The sequence below is a fragment of the Dreissena polymorpha genome, chromosome 12 (genome assembly GCF_020536995.1).
Source record: "Dreissena polymorpha isolate Duluth1 chromosome 12, UMN_Dpol_1.0, whole genome shotgun sequence".
Taxonomy (NCBI): domain Eukaryota; kingdom Metazoa; phylum Mollusca; class Bivalvia; order Myida; family Dreissenidae; genus Dreissena; species Dreissena polymorpha.
This window is the reverse complement of record NC_068366.1, coordinates 3,708,083-3,723,470: the sequence shown is the minus strand read 5'-3', so window position 1 is coordinate 3,723,470 and position 15,388 is coordinate 3,708,083. Positions and strand designations below refer to the sequence as shown.

General features: G+C 34.6%; 1 protein-coding gene across 5 annotated transcripts in view; it reads left to right on the top strand.

The window, feature by feature from the left end:
- The window catches only part of LOC127853366 (carnitine O-palmitoyltransferase 1, liver isoform-like), a 76,031-nt gene that overhangs the window by 1,080 nt on the left and 59,563 nt on the right, over positions 1-15,388 (top strand). For 4 of the 5 annotated variants that reach the window (XM_052387848.1, XM_052387844.1, XM_052387847.1 and 1 more), the window contains exon 2: positions 14,805-14,895. The gene's annotated coding sequence lies outside the window, so the exon portion shown is untranslated. Of the gene's footprint in view, positions 1-14,494; positions 14,514-14,804; positions 14,896-15,388 lie in introns of those variants that run through there. The other variant, XM_052387846.1, reaches the window with a different exon arrangement.

Here is a 15,388-nt window from a genome sequence, read left to right as displayed (position 1 = left end):
AGGCTTTTTCCGCCCTATGCCACGGGTCTGAAATTCGGCCCCATTCCCAATGCAAATCTGGTTGTTTTTTCCCAATTGAAAAAAAATATTCCCAATTCCAAAAAAAAAAAGAAATTTTTTTTTTTTTTTTTTTTTTACCTTAAAATATATAAGTTTCCCCAAATTCAGATTAAAAAACCTGCACTTATCACACATGTTCATAATATTTTGTAAAATTTTAATAATAAGTTATCAAAATAGTCGTTTTTTACCATTTAAAGGGATCTTTTCACGCTTTGGTAAATTGACAAAATTGAAAAAAGTTGTTTCAGATTCGCAAATTTTCGTTTTAGTTATGATATTTGTGAGGAAACAGTAATACTGAACATTTACCATGGTCTAATATAGCCATTATATGCATCTTTTGACGTTTTTAAAACATAAAAATTATAAAGCGTTGCAACGCGAAACGATTGAATAATTTGGAGAGTTCTGTTTTTGTCGTTAAATTTTGTGAAACTACGAAGATTGCTTATATAAGGTATAAAATACATTAGATATGTGTACTTGGCGGAATAGCTCAGTAGGCTAAAGCGTTTTTACTTCAGGACTCTGGCAGGACTCCAGGGGTCACTGGTTCGAAACCTGGTCCGGGCAATGTTCTTTTCCTTTTTTTAATTTTATTCTTGATTTTTTACTGGAGCTTTTACGATCCAATGTTTACATTTATCGATATAAAGCATTAAATGAATAAGTTAAAAAATGCCAAAATCTGTGAAAAGGCCCCTTTAACGGCTTCTTTGAAATATAAGAAACACTATTTACATGCGATAATTTTTCCCAATTGAGCCAATTTTGCGATTATTTTTTTTCCCCAAAATGGGGGTTTTCACGATGCGAAATTCCCAAAATTCCAGTGTGGCGTTTTCCCAAAATGGAGCAGAAAAAGCCTGCACTTGATACCAACGGATTGCAATAATATTTACATACCTGTGTAGATAATTCATTTCTCGATAATGTTCCGTAGAAATTATGTAATGACACTTTGAATTTTGCACGCCTGATCAATTTGAATCCAACCACTATTCAATTTTTCAATATCTCTCGATTCGCTTGCTGTGTAGATATAAATCGATAACACGACCTCAATGTAAAGCATCTGGTTTAAAGTGGGAGAATATATAAACAGCGTAAAATACAGTTTGCATTTGTCTGTTGAGGTGCAGAGCGTTACATAGTAAACCTATGTTATACTTTTCTGGATTAATTTAGCATTGTTTTTTTCTAAGTTGACAATTAAAAAGTTCTGAAATAAATTACATCTTTTATTTTTATACTGTACACAAATAATTTTGATACCGATCGTACAGTATACCGTCCTGCTATGTAACGTAGGATGTAAGTAAATAAAACAACACAGAGAGAGGTGCGAAAAAGACATTCATTAAAACTTGCTGAAACTTAGAACAGTGAATAGAAACTGCACCATATCTGTTTTGAACATATGCTTATTAAATCGACAAAGATAAGCATACTAGATCTAGTTAGGTAAAAGTCGGTGTTAAAAGTTCATGTTAAATAAAATTACGCGTACACGTTACACCGTAATGCCTTCTTCTGATTGGTTCATATTCAAATCAGTTTCATGACATGGCTACAGGTCAGTGATTGGTTTGCGATTTAAGCAGAAATTTACCTGAAGAATTTATGCCTTTCCAACTTCAATTTGACGATATTTGAGGTAAAAATGGACTTTTGAACTAAAATTGAATGAGTTGGTGATGTTATTTTGCAATTTTACGCAAATCGATGAAAATTTAAACTTTCTGGTTTCCAACACATTTTTTACTTTTCCCCGATAAGACGTTCCAAAGAATTTAGCCCATATAAAAAGTATCTCTAAATTCTTTGCGCGTCTTATAAATAAGACTATTTTTACAGGCACAGGTGGTTAGCGTTTGGCTTTGGTACAGTCAAGTTACCATTACCGGATCAGTAGTCTCATTTATATAATAGTTGCAATAATTCAACTCTAAGCTTTATAGCCCAATGGGCTGCTTATAGTTGCAATGCACTCTCTCTTGTCCGTAGGTGCAAAATGTTATCAACAATGCAAGGGTTAAGGAACACTGAAACTGCAAGAACTTATTAAAGTTTACCTATCTAAACCACATACTCATCCAAATGGTACCATTAAAGCAAGAAATCATTGATTTTATTGATTAAGGCTTTGTTTTGCACGCTGTATCCGCCATATTGGAAAATTGACCCAATATTGGTGAGGTCGCAGTACACCAATATTTTGCACGTCGGGTTATGTGCTCCAGCCTATAAAGTCGATAACGATGTGGTATTCGATACAGAATACACTGTTTCAAATTTAAACATAAACATGTCAGCGAGAAAAGTGTTTTGAAACATCGTCGTGTTTTTATAGGTTGCATGCAAAGGATACAGGGGACAAAAATTCCACTCGTCCGCTCGTATTGACGAGTGAAATCTTGAAAGGACAAGTGAATTTCCCTAAAGCTCTTGTCCTACAGGACGAGTGGAAAAAAAATGATGTTCAAATATATATTTTCTGACAAGTAAGACTCTTTTTCATTAAATAAAATCATTTCTTAAAGCATATCTATTCCGAAAGTAGAACGATAATGAACCAGAAATCGTAATTGAAAATTTCATACAGCAGGTGCGCGTTGTTATGCGAGACTGTGTCCCGAGTAAATATTGGCTTTTTGGTGTAAACTTTGCGCGTCCATGTTGACAGGGAACCATCTGACTTCATTCACTATAAGTATTAATTTTTTTAAAGAATTATTTTACTGCAAAGTACGGTTTTAAACCAGTCTGAATTTCATCTGAAAAATGTCTGACATACGAGCGTTCTTTAAAGGGGGCACGAGCGATGTTCAACCATCCGAAATGGAAAGGACGCAAGCATTAGAAAAAGGAAAAAACAAATTTGTCTTCATTTATTTATTTTTTGTTCCTCATAAATAAAGTAAGTTAACATTTCTTCTGTGATCAGCTGGCATGAATAACTAAGTAAGCAGCATTTTAGCAGTGATATAGGAAACATTGTTAGTCATATCAGTCCTTTGCAATCTTTCTTTCACACATATTTGAAGGACAAGTGCATGTGTTTGCAGGACGAGTGAAAATTTTAATGCACTTGTCCTGCAGGACGAGTGCAATTAATAAATATTTTTGTCCCCTGGGATAACATCCGTAGGTTGCCATTGGGGTAAAATTAACATGTTTATGAAGTTTATTCATTATTTTCCTCAATTTGTCTCGAACGACGTCTGTTTAATGAAGCGCACGGATTCGCTGCGCTGAACTGCACCCATGTTTATGAAGGGGTGCATATGGGCAGGGCCCTCAATCTATTAAATCTGCCGCCGAAATTTGGCGGTGGTCCCCCACCTGAAAAGCATACTTTTTTCCCCGTTTGGGGGGAAAAATTCCCTAAAAAAATAAATATAAATAAATATTTTTTTTTTTTTTTTTTTTTTTTTTAATAGAAAGATGTGTCACATGATTATTATATCTCAATTCTATTTCAATTTAATCTTTGCAAACAAACTAAATTATGAAAAATGCAATGAATATAGTGCAAACATGTACAAATGTAAAAATGAGAGAGTAAGTAAGAAATCCCCCAAAAAGGGAAACACAGCGAAAATTCATCCTCCTAAGGGATGCGGACCCCTTCCCCCAAAGTAGTGTGAGGGCCCTGATGGACTCCCAGAACCGCCATAGCAAAAATTATCAAAGGCTCTGGGAGTCCGTTTATATGGACTATAGTCTCATTTAAAAGACGCGCAAAGAATTTAGAGATACTTTTTATATGGGCTAAATTCTTTGGAACGTCTCATCGGTGAAGGACCCATTATGTGGTGGACTCCAGAAAGTTATATTTTCATCAATTTGCGTAAAATTTCTAAATAACATTACCAACTCATTCAGTTTTAGTTCAGATATGTCCATTTTTACCTCAAATATCGTTGAATTGAAGTTAGAAAGGCATACATTCTTCAATTAAACTTATGCTTAAGGACATATCACTTTCTGAAATGGTCAGAAGTGGGTGGGGTAATGTTAAAGAATAATTCCTTATATAAGCATTCTATATTAAGTTTCAGTACAATTCGTACAATTCAGAAGTTGTAACTAGATGATGTGTAGGTCAAGTTCGAACATGGGCCATGCCGGGTCAAAAACTAGGTCACGGGGTCACTTAGGGTGTTTTAAACCTCACCATGTTGTCCGCTCTCTTATTCAAGTAGTTTTTATCCAATCTTCACCAAAATTGGTCAGAAGTTGTATCTTGATAATGTCTAGGGCAAGTTTGAATATGGGTCATGCCGGGTCAAAAACAAGGTCACAGGGTCACTTAGTGCATTTTAAACATCACAATGTTGTCCTCTCTCTAATTCAAGTAGTTTTCATCCAATCTTCACCAAACTTGGTCAGAAGTTGTATCTAGATGATGTCTAGGTCAAGTTTGATTATGGGTCATGCCGGGTCAAAAACTAGGTCACAGGGTATCTAAGTGCGTTTAAAACCTCACCATGTTGTCCGCTCTTTAATTCAAGTAGTTTTCATCCAATCATCACCAAACTTGGTCACAAGTTTTATCTAAATGATCTCTAGGACAAGTTCGAACATGGGCCATTCCGGGCCTAAAACTAGGTCACGGGGTCACTTAGTGCGTTTTTTAACATTCAGCATGGTGTCCGCTCTCTAATTCAAGTAGTTTACATCCGATCTTTTTTTTCACCAAACTTGGTCAGAAGTTTTATGGAGATGATCTTAAGGCCAAGTTAGAACATGGGCCTTTCTGGGTCAAAAAATAGGTCAGGGGTCACTTAGTGCATTTTAAAAATTGAGCATGGTGTCCCCTGGTGTTTGTGAAGACGACATGCAAAATATTATGTGTCAATGCGGCAAGTGGGGTTATTCGTCACGTCTGTGACAACGCTCTAGTTTTATTTAACATGAGCCTTTAACACCGACTTTTACCTAACTAGATCTAGTATGCTAATCTTTGTCGATTTGTTGAAAAGCATATGTTCAAAACAGATATGGTGCAGTTTCTATTCACTCTTCTAAGTTTCAGCAACTTTTTATGCATGTCTTTTTTGCACCTGACTCTGTCTGTGTTGTTTTATGTACTTACATTCTACACATGTACGTAACATAGGAGGGTATACTGTACGATATGTATCAATATTATTTATGTACGGTATAAAAATAAAAGATGTTATTTATTTCAGAACATTTTAATTGTCACTTTAGAAAAGAAACAATGCTTAATTAATCCAGAAAAGAATAATAACATCGGTTTACAGACGAACGCAAACTGTATTTCACGCCATTTATTCTTCCACATTTAAACCAGATGCTTTACATCAAGGTCGTGTTATCAATTTATATCTACACAGCGAGCGAATCGAGAGATATTGAAAATTTGAATAGTGGTTGGATTTAAATTGCTCAGGCGTGCACAGGTAAAAGAAAAAGCAGTGCATTAGGGGGCATTGTGTTTCTGTCAAACACATCTCTTGTTCATTTTTAACCAATGAGTTTTTAAAGTGCACATGTGCTGAAACAATGAGCTTTTACCAAAAACAATGAGCTTTTTTGGTTTACAAATTATTAATTTAAAAAAACTTGAAATCAATGATATTTTAATGATTCATATACATTTAAATTTCTAAAAGTAACTGTTATAACTAAAAACACATATCATTAACACTGAGTTTGAGTTTGTTATAAACATCATCCGAGAGCGTCAGCGAGGCAAGTACATCTACTATTTTGAATAAGTTTTTGCCTAAATGGCAAATGACTCAGGTTTTTTTTTCTCCACTTTTTGGGAAGATAGCCCATGGCATTGGAATTGGGAATTTTATCGGCATTTTCATGAAATTGGGAAAATAAATTCATTAGCCTTTTTTTCCACACGAAAAGTCCTCTGATTAGGGAAATACTAAATTTGATATAACTTTTCATAATCATTCAAATTAAAAGAACAAAATCATATAATACTTTCTTAGATATAATTGAATTAAAATTGAGATAAAATACACATTAGACTTCTTTCTAAAAAAAAATAAAAATAAAAAAAAAAATTTTTTTTGTTTGGAAATTGGGAATTTTTTGCCACATTTTGGGAAAAAAGTATACTTTTTGGGATTGGGAACATAGCCGAATTTCGGCTATAAAATCGGGCCAAAAAAAATCTGTGACTTATAGTTGGTTAAAATTCGAAAGTGAAGGTGACTTGATGTACTTGCCTCGCTTATGCTGTCGGATGATGCTACATGTTTATTACGTTCAGCAACTCCAAATGCAACCTTCTAAGTTAATTGATCTTGACAGGGTTTTAATTTTATTTTTGGTGGCATTTTGACAGTGCAGAAAGCAAAAGTTAATGCGAACGTTTGTATGGTTCTACGTCGTCTATTTCAACCTTATAGTTCACGCACATACAAGATAACCAGAATGAAACGCAGATACGAATGACATAGTATGACGTAGTACACATATAGCCGGTGATACAGTTAAAATCACCTTTTGCGTTCCGATGCACATATAGCCGGTGTTACAGAAAAAATCACCTTTTGCGTTCCGATAAAATGCGGAAAAATTTGGTATTGACAAATATCTTTCTTACTTTGCCTTATTTAAATATCATTGTGCTTTTTTAGACGCAGATATTTTTGTCATATGCGCTTTTGGTAATTTTAATGCGCAACTAATGCAAAACGCACATGAACAATTATCACTGCACAGATATGTAAATATTATTACAATCAGTTGATATTAGGTGTCTGATGTTGGGGCTTGAATGTTGCGCACAAAATCCTTGTGCAACAATATAGACAAAGAAGGAAAAATGTCCACCATTAATGGAATGGTTCAGCTGTTGTACGCTCCAAATATTACCAATATAAAAAGTAGCTTTATATTTGAGAACTTCAACAAGTTTGACTATCGGATCAGTAGCCTAATAAAGTTGTTCTGGTGAAAAGCAATAAATGTTTTGAGACTTCTTTTACACCAGTTTAATTAAAATATTACCTTTGCTACTTACTTTTTCAGCGCATAGTCTTATGTTTTAGGGCAGACTAAATGTATTTGCAATACTTTTTTTTTTGCCTAAGAACTCATGCAGTTGTAGCCATAACGGATCACAAGATCAAAACTATTCAGGAGGGCATCTAACACTTTATTTGAACTGTTAAAACATGAACTGTGTTCAAGTTTGCAATGACCAAGTAACATTGCCAGTTATAAATTATATTCAATTTTTGTGTTATTGATTGTTTTCTATACATGTATCAGGGTTTTTTTTTGGCCCGATTTTATAGCCGAAATTCGGCTATGTTCCCAATCCCAAAAAGTATACTTTTTTCCCAAAATATGGCAAAAAATTCCCAATTTCCAAAAAAACGGGAAAACAAAAATTTTTTTTTTTTTTTTAGAAAGAAGTGTCTAATGCGTATTTTTTCTCAATTTTAATTCAATTACATCTAACATAATATTGATTTTGTTCTTTTAATTTGAATGATTATAAAGAGTTATAACAAATTTAGTATTTCCCTAATCAGTGAACTTTTAGTTTAGAATAAAAAGGCTAATGAATTTATTTTCCCAATTTCATGTAAATGCCGATAAAATTCCCAATTCCAAAGCCATGGGCTATCTTCCCAAAAAGTGGAAAAAAAACCTGTGTATGTTATCTTGTATCTACACTTTACACAAGGCGTTCTAATGTGTGATGTGATGTAATGGCTGGCTGGCTGGCGGGCGGGCGGAACAAGCTTGTCCGGGCCATAACTATGTCGTTCATTGTCAGATTTTTAAATCATTTGGCACATTTGTTCACCATCATTGGACGGTGTGTCGCGCGAAATAATTACGTCGATATCTCCAAGGTCAAGGTCACACTTTGAGTTCAAAGGTCAAAAATGGCCATAAATGAGCTTGTCCTGGCCATAACTATGTCATTCATTGTGAGATTTTAAAATCATTTGGCACATTTGTTCACCATCATGGGACGGTGTGTCGCACGAAAGAATCACGTCAATATCTCCAATGTCAAGGTTGCCACGACTAAAAATAGATTTTTTTAAAAACAAACTTACAAAGGGGGTTTATTTTGTTTGTTCATTTCAAAAGTTCAGTTTGAGTTTTCTCCCTTTATCAGATTTTTTTTTCACAATGAAAACCTGGTTTTGTGACAATTTTGTCCCTTGTTCATTATATGGCTATAGTAAAACCTTGTTAACACTCGACTAGAGGCCACATTTTTATTGTCCAATCTTGATGAAATTTGGTCAGAAGATTTGTCTTAATGATATCTCGGATGAGTTCGAAAATGGTTACATTTGCTTGAAAAACATGGCCACCAATGGGCGGGGCATTTTCCTTATATGGCTTAATAAAGGCTATAGTAAAATCTTGTTACAACTCTAGAGGCCACATTTATAGTCCGATTTTTATGAAACTCGGTCAGAAGATTCATCCCAGTTATATCTTGGACGAGTTCAAAAATTATGCCGGTTGGTTGAAAAACATGGCCACCACGGGGCGGGGCTAATTTCCTTATATGGCTTTAGTAAAACCTTGTATCTTGGATATGTTCGAAAATGGTTTTGGTTGCTTTAAAAACATGGCCACCAGGGCGGGGCATTTTTCCTTATATGGCTATATATGGCTTTAGTAAAACCTTGTTAACACTCTAAGAGGCCACATTTATTGTCCAAGCTTCATGACATTTGGTCAAAAGATTGGTCTCAATGATATCTTGGATGAGTTTGAAAATCATTTTGTTTGCTTGCAAAAAATGGCTTCCAAGGGGCGGGGCATTTTTTCTTATATGGCTATTGTAAAATCTTGTTGACACTCTAGAGGCCACATTTACTGTCCGATCTTCATGAAACTTGGTCAGAAGATTCATCCCGATAATATCTTGGAAGAGTTCAAAAATGATGCCAGTTGGTTGAAAAACATGGCTGCAAGGGGCGGGGCATTTTTCCTTATATGGCTATAGCAAAACCTTGTTAACACTCTAGAGTCCACATTTATTTTCCTATCTTCGTAAAACTTGGTCAGAAGATTTGTCCCAATAATATCTTGTTATCTCAGGTGAGCAACGTTGGGCCTTTCAGGACCTCTTGTTTGTTAATACATTAAAATATATTATTTTATTATCACTCACTGCCTTCATTAAAATACATGGTTGCTTCATTCCATCTCCTTTCACTGTTCGCAAACATTACAACATCAACGCCGTATATCTTTTTAAAGATATGTCTTGTTTCCGCATTTAATCGGAACGCAAAAGTTGATTTTTACTGTAACACCGGCTATATGTGAACTACATCATACTACGTCATTTGTATCTGCGTTTCATACTGGTTCTCTGCTTTGTGCATAAACTATTATTTTAAAGGTTGACGTAGAACCATCAAAACGTTTGCATCCATTTTCGCTTTCTGAACTGTCAAAATGCCTCAAAAAAATAAATAATTACAACCATGTCAAGATCAATTAACTTTGAAGGTTGCATGTGGAATTGCCGAAAGTAATAAACATGTAGCATCATCCGAGACCGTTAGCAAGGCAAGTACATTTTCCAACAAGTTTTTGCTCAAATGGCTCTATTCAAAGAATTGGACTCGGAACTCAGTGTTAATGTATTGTGTTTTTAGTTATAACAAACTCGGAACTCAGTGTTAATGTTATGTGTTTTTAGTTACAACAGTTACTTTTAGAAATTAAAATGTTAATGAATCATTAAAAATTCTTTGATGTTTCAAGTTTTTTAACCAGGTTAACAAGGAAAAAACTGGTTATTAGATTGGCGAATGTGGGCGGGCGGGCTGGCTGGCTGGCGGGCGGGCGGAACAAGCTTGTCCGGGCCATAACTATGTCGTTCATTGTCAGATTTTAAAATCATTTGGCACATTAATTTTGTTCACCATCATTGGACGGTGTGTCGCGCGAAATAATTACGTCGATATCTCCAAGGTCAAGGTCACACTTTGAGTTCAAAGGTCAAAAATGGCCATAAATGAGCTTGTCCTGGCCATAACTATGTCATTCATTGTGAGATTTTAAAATCATTTGGCACATTTGTTCACCATCATGGGACGGTGTGTCGCACGAAAGAATCACGTCAATATCTCCAATGTCAAGGTCGCCACGACTAAAAATATTTTTTTTTTTTAAACAAACTTACAAAGGGGGTTAATTTTGTTTGTTCATTTCAAAAGTTCAGTTTGAGTTTTCTCCCTTTATCAGATTTTTTTTCACAATGAAAACCTGGTTTTGTGACAATTTTGTCCCTTGTTTATAAATAATTTGAAAACCAAAAAAGCTCATTGTTTTTGGAAAAAGCTCATTGTTTCAGCACATGTGCACTTTAAAAACTCATTTGTTAAAAATGAAAAATTATCACTGATTCGGTAATAAATTTTAGGGGGTATGTCTACCAGGTAACTACCAGTTAACTATAAATAACGCCAGTAGATTGATCATCATCTTCACAGGGTAAACCCAGGAATGCACATTGTGCATGCGTAGTGAATTGAATATATTTTATAAATAAAATGATCAATCTACTTGTGTTATTTATAGCTATATATCGTTGTGTCACCTATTTTCGCGATGTACTTTCGATTTCACATCGCGAAATTTTATTACTGAATATACTGAAAATAGGAACTTTTTTCAAGTAATGTTATATACCAGTTGTGATATTTTAATCAATATAAACTAATAATTGTAAAAAAAATACGGTATTTTCAAACTTTTCCGTTTTCGTCATTTCGTGGTTAACAGTCCCTTTAAGAATTTCATAAACTCAAACTTCAGCCATTTTATGCTAGTTGTATACAAAGTAGATTGTGGTATAGGGTAATTTCTATTAACCATGCGTGAACCACGTGATGTGATGTGAGAGCATTGAGTACTGTTTTTATTTAACAACAACAACCAATCAACTAATTGATTTAAATTTAGATCACATGTAACATGTACCAGTAAAAAAGACAGCTAATTCTAACAGTTTTCAGAATTTCTTTAACTGAAATTTAAAACAAGAAATGCATTTAAGTTCACTATCACCTAAAAATGTAATCTTTTGCTAAAAAGTGTCAACAGGGAAAAGATCAATCCCACAGAAATACCTTCAAAATTAAGCTTCCAAAACCAAAATGAAGGAGAACTGTGCGACCACATGACCACATGACATTCAGGACTGTAAACAATAAAAGGCAGAGTATTACATTATTTTCAAGGCGTTTGTATGATTTGGAAGAATGTCTATGTTTCATAAGCTTCTGTATTTGTAATTTGGACCATCAGCAGTGTAGACCAAAACCAAAATACTCCGGCGATTACATGGTCAAAAAACTTGACGTATTGTTACAGAAATGTACTGGTTACATTGTCTGACGAATGTTATGTTGGCCTGATGGGCGCACTGAATTTAATGTCTTCTGTCATTTTCAAATGGGCCGATAAAATCTGAAACACTGTATAAACTTTTTGAAATTGGACACACATTTAACCCCAAATTTCACATAAAAAAAAAATATGTACTTATATGATGTAAATGAATAAAATGTTTTTTTTTGTATGCATGCACAGCCTTTCAGCTTGCAACTATTCAGTGGTGCATTTGTCAATAAGACGTTGAACATTGTGTTGGCACATCTTGGAGAGTTTGTTCTGCCACAAGATAATTAAATCATCCTATAGAAAAGCTGTCCATTCATATTAAAAGGAAACCAACACTTTACAGACTCTTAACAACCCTCAACATTTCGTGTTGAATATCTTTACAGTTTTTATCTTTATGTTTTTTCAACATTTTGGGAATTGGGCCGGGTCCCTTTGGAATGGAAAAATTTGTAGCGTTTTGACTTAAATTGGATAATTAGTGTTGTTGTTTTGGTAACAAACCGAAAGCTTCAAAATTACAATTCAATTGTTTTCAGTATTATATTTTCTAAGGTTGAACTTGTATAGCTGGATGACAGATGAACAAAAGGTTAAAATAAAAATAAAAAAATTGTTGGAAACCTTCATTTGGGAATTTTTAGGTCCCATTTGGGGCTGAATACCGAACCCGATTGTTAATGAAAAAAACACTGATATAACTTATAATGTTTTTCTTATTACACATATTTTTATGTAAAACCAGGCCTCGACACTTACGGTGGTCCGGGAACCGGAGGCCCCCAGATTTTGGCGAGGGTCACCAGTTCTTTCAAGCTGGATGATCCTCCGGGAACTCTAAATTTATAGAACCACTTCGTATGGATTGACTATTTGAATCCCCGTCATTATCTTATTTCTTATAAGTTTATAAAAAAAACGTCCGAAACGATAAGTAGTGTATTTTTATGCCCCCCTTCGAAGAAGAGGGGGTATATTGCATTGCTAATGTCGGTCTGTCGGGTTGGTCCGTCCACCAGGTGTTTTCCGGATGATAACTCTAGAACGCTTATGCCTAGGATCATGAAACTTGATAGGTAGATTGATCATGACTAGCAGATGACCCCTATTGATTTTCAGGTCACTAGGTCAAAGGTCAAGGTCATGGTGACCCGAAATAGTAAAATGGTTTCCGGATGATAACTCAAGAACGCTTATGCCTAGGATCATGAAACTTGATAGGTACATTGATCAAGACTCGCAGATGACCCCTATATATTTTGAGGTCACTAGATCAAAGGTCAAGGTCACGGTGACCCGAAATAGTAAAATGGTTTCCAGATGATAACTCAAGAACGCTTATACCTAGGATCATGAAACTAAATAGGTACATTGATCATGACTGGCAGATGACCTCTATTGATTTTGAGGTCACTAGGTCAAAGGTCAAGGTCACAGTGACCTGAAATTGTAAAATTGTTTCGCGATGAAAACTCAAGAAAGCTTATGGCTAGCATCATGAAACTTCATAGGTACATTGATCATGACTCGCAGATGACCCCTATTGATTTTCAGGTCACTAGGTCAAAGGTCAAGGTCACAGTGCCAAAATCATATTTACAAAATGGCTGTCACTACAACTAAGAGCCCATATGGGGGGCATGCATGTTTTACAAACAGCCCTTGTTAATATATCGGACCAGATATTATGTGGTACATGCGCGAACTATTCCGTTTACGCAAAGGCTATAACAACTGCGTACCGGTAAAGTGCAATCTAGCCCGCAAAGGTAAGTTACTCGTGGTTGATTACGGTCGATTACAAATTGGTTTTCGCGACCCCACAACAAAATTCACTTAAACATTTGATAATTTAAACAAAAATGTGGCGATACCTCTAGGGTGTTTTCACTTCATATACACTTATATTTGTTCATGCAGCATTAACATACTAAACATATGTCCCGGAAAGAGAAAAATAATCCATTTAAATATCAACCAAACTTTCGTTTTGACAACTGACGACAGAAATGAGTCGATGTAAGACGTGAGTCTAAATGTAGTTTTCATGCAGCTCATTCATATGACACAAAGACAGAATTTTGTTTTACAGATCATTCGGCTTAGAGGACTGGGTGAGTCATGTAAAATATCGAAAATAATATATATTTTCATAAACAACTGGTAGCAAAATGTGTTGCAGATAATTTGTCAGTTACCATATTTTAACTAATTCTTTTGACCTGTCAATTCTTTTCAGCTCAATTCAACTGTGAAAAATGCCCATAATATCACGTTAAATGGCAACTGAATTGAATATATGAAATAAAAATATGTACTGGTATGCTTCTTCTTCTTCTTTGCCCTTACGCTGAGAGTCGCTGTGCGTCGAAACAACTTAGAGGGAACCCTAGTTTGGGTGAGGGTCACCAAAAGTTGAAAGTAGGGTTCCATCCGGGTACCCTGTCAAAATAGTTACTGCATGTCAAGGCCTGGTAAAACGTTGATATAATTAATTAAACTAGTTTTTCTGTGAAAGAATGAGTTAATTTATAAAAACTCCAAATACAATTTTGCAGTATAATAATGTAATCATATCAAAAAAGGTCATCAAGGGAGTCCAAGGGGCAGACATTCTGTTTTGGACAAGCTTGAGCACTTTTATATTAGTGTTTCTCAAATTTGTAATAAATAAGGAAAACAACTTTTAATAGTGTTAACAATCCACCATGTGTTAACATCAAACAAGGTTTTAAATACTTTTAAATAGAACACTGTGTAAGCTCAATGTCCAGGAATGTATTCCATTCATTTGCGCTTGTGATGATAAGTAATTGGTACAGTGCAACTCAATAATTGATATTGAATATAAAACTTTCATAAATCATGTGGTAGGTTCAAACTGGATTGGCAATGCTATTAATTTGTCACCCGGATTGAACAGGTCACATGTGTTGACAGATTAAATTTATGCACTTAAGTTGATATTGATAATATTGATAATCTACATGTAGGTACATGTAGTTGTTGACAGTTCATGTCTGATAGGTCACTGCTCTTGCCTTTTTTGACAGGTAACTGCGTTTGTTGTTGGACTAATACTAGGTCAACCATTCATTATTTGTTTATATTTTTGTATATCCTGATAAAGAGAATTAATCATTTGTATTGACAATATTATTCTAAGAACATTGTATAGACCACTGTGTGCAATTTGATTTTTTTCAATACACATACATGACTGTGTATATAGTTTAATACTTACACAAAATAGTATTGTAAGATTTGTTTATGGCTTGTATTGCATCATTCTATTGACTGGATTTAACAAAGTGTTCTAGCAGTGTTGTGTTTGTATTTTTCAGTTGGTAAAACCTGTGACACTAGATCAGCCACAATTAGACAGTTAACATACCGTAGTTGACACTCAGCCTGTGTAGGATATAGGAGAAACAGGTATAGCTTGGCATATATGTATTTCTTTTATTTTATTTTTTATTTTGTATATAATATAACAATTATTAATGTTTTGTTGAAATGGATATTTTAATTTTACAATAAAAACATGTGATACAAGCAATAGATAAATAGAAAGTATATTGTGATTGTGGTGTTTTGGTGGGTTATATCACACTAGGTGAGTGTACATTGTTATACTCCACTAGCCTGCATTAATAACATGTACATACCTCCCTGTGATGAAACAGATCACAAATACTCTTGAAATTAAATATTATAATTAAAATTTGTGTACTCACTTGTGTAAAGACGCAAGTTATTACTCGGGCTCTTTTCCAGCATTTTCCCCTTACTTTAAATTGTAAAAAATAATGGCAAACCTTTTCTAATTGTGAAAAAATGAATGAAGGAGCTGCCTAATCTCAAAATTGTGAAAAACAAGTTGCAAACCTGTTCAAATAGTGTAATCTATTTTTAGCGAGGCTGTTTT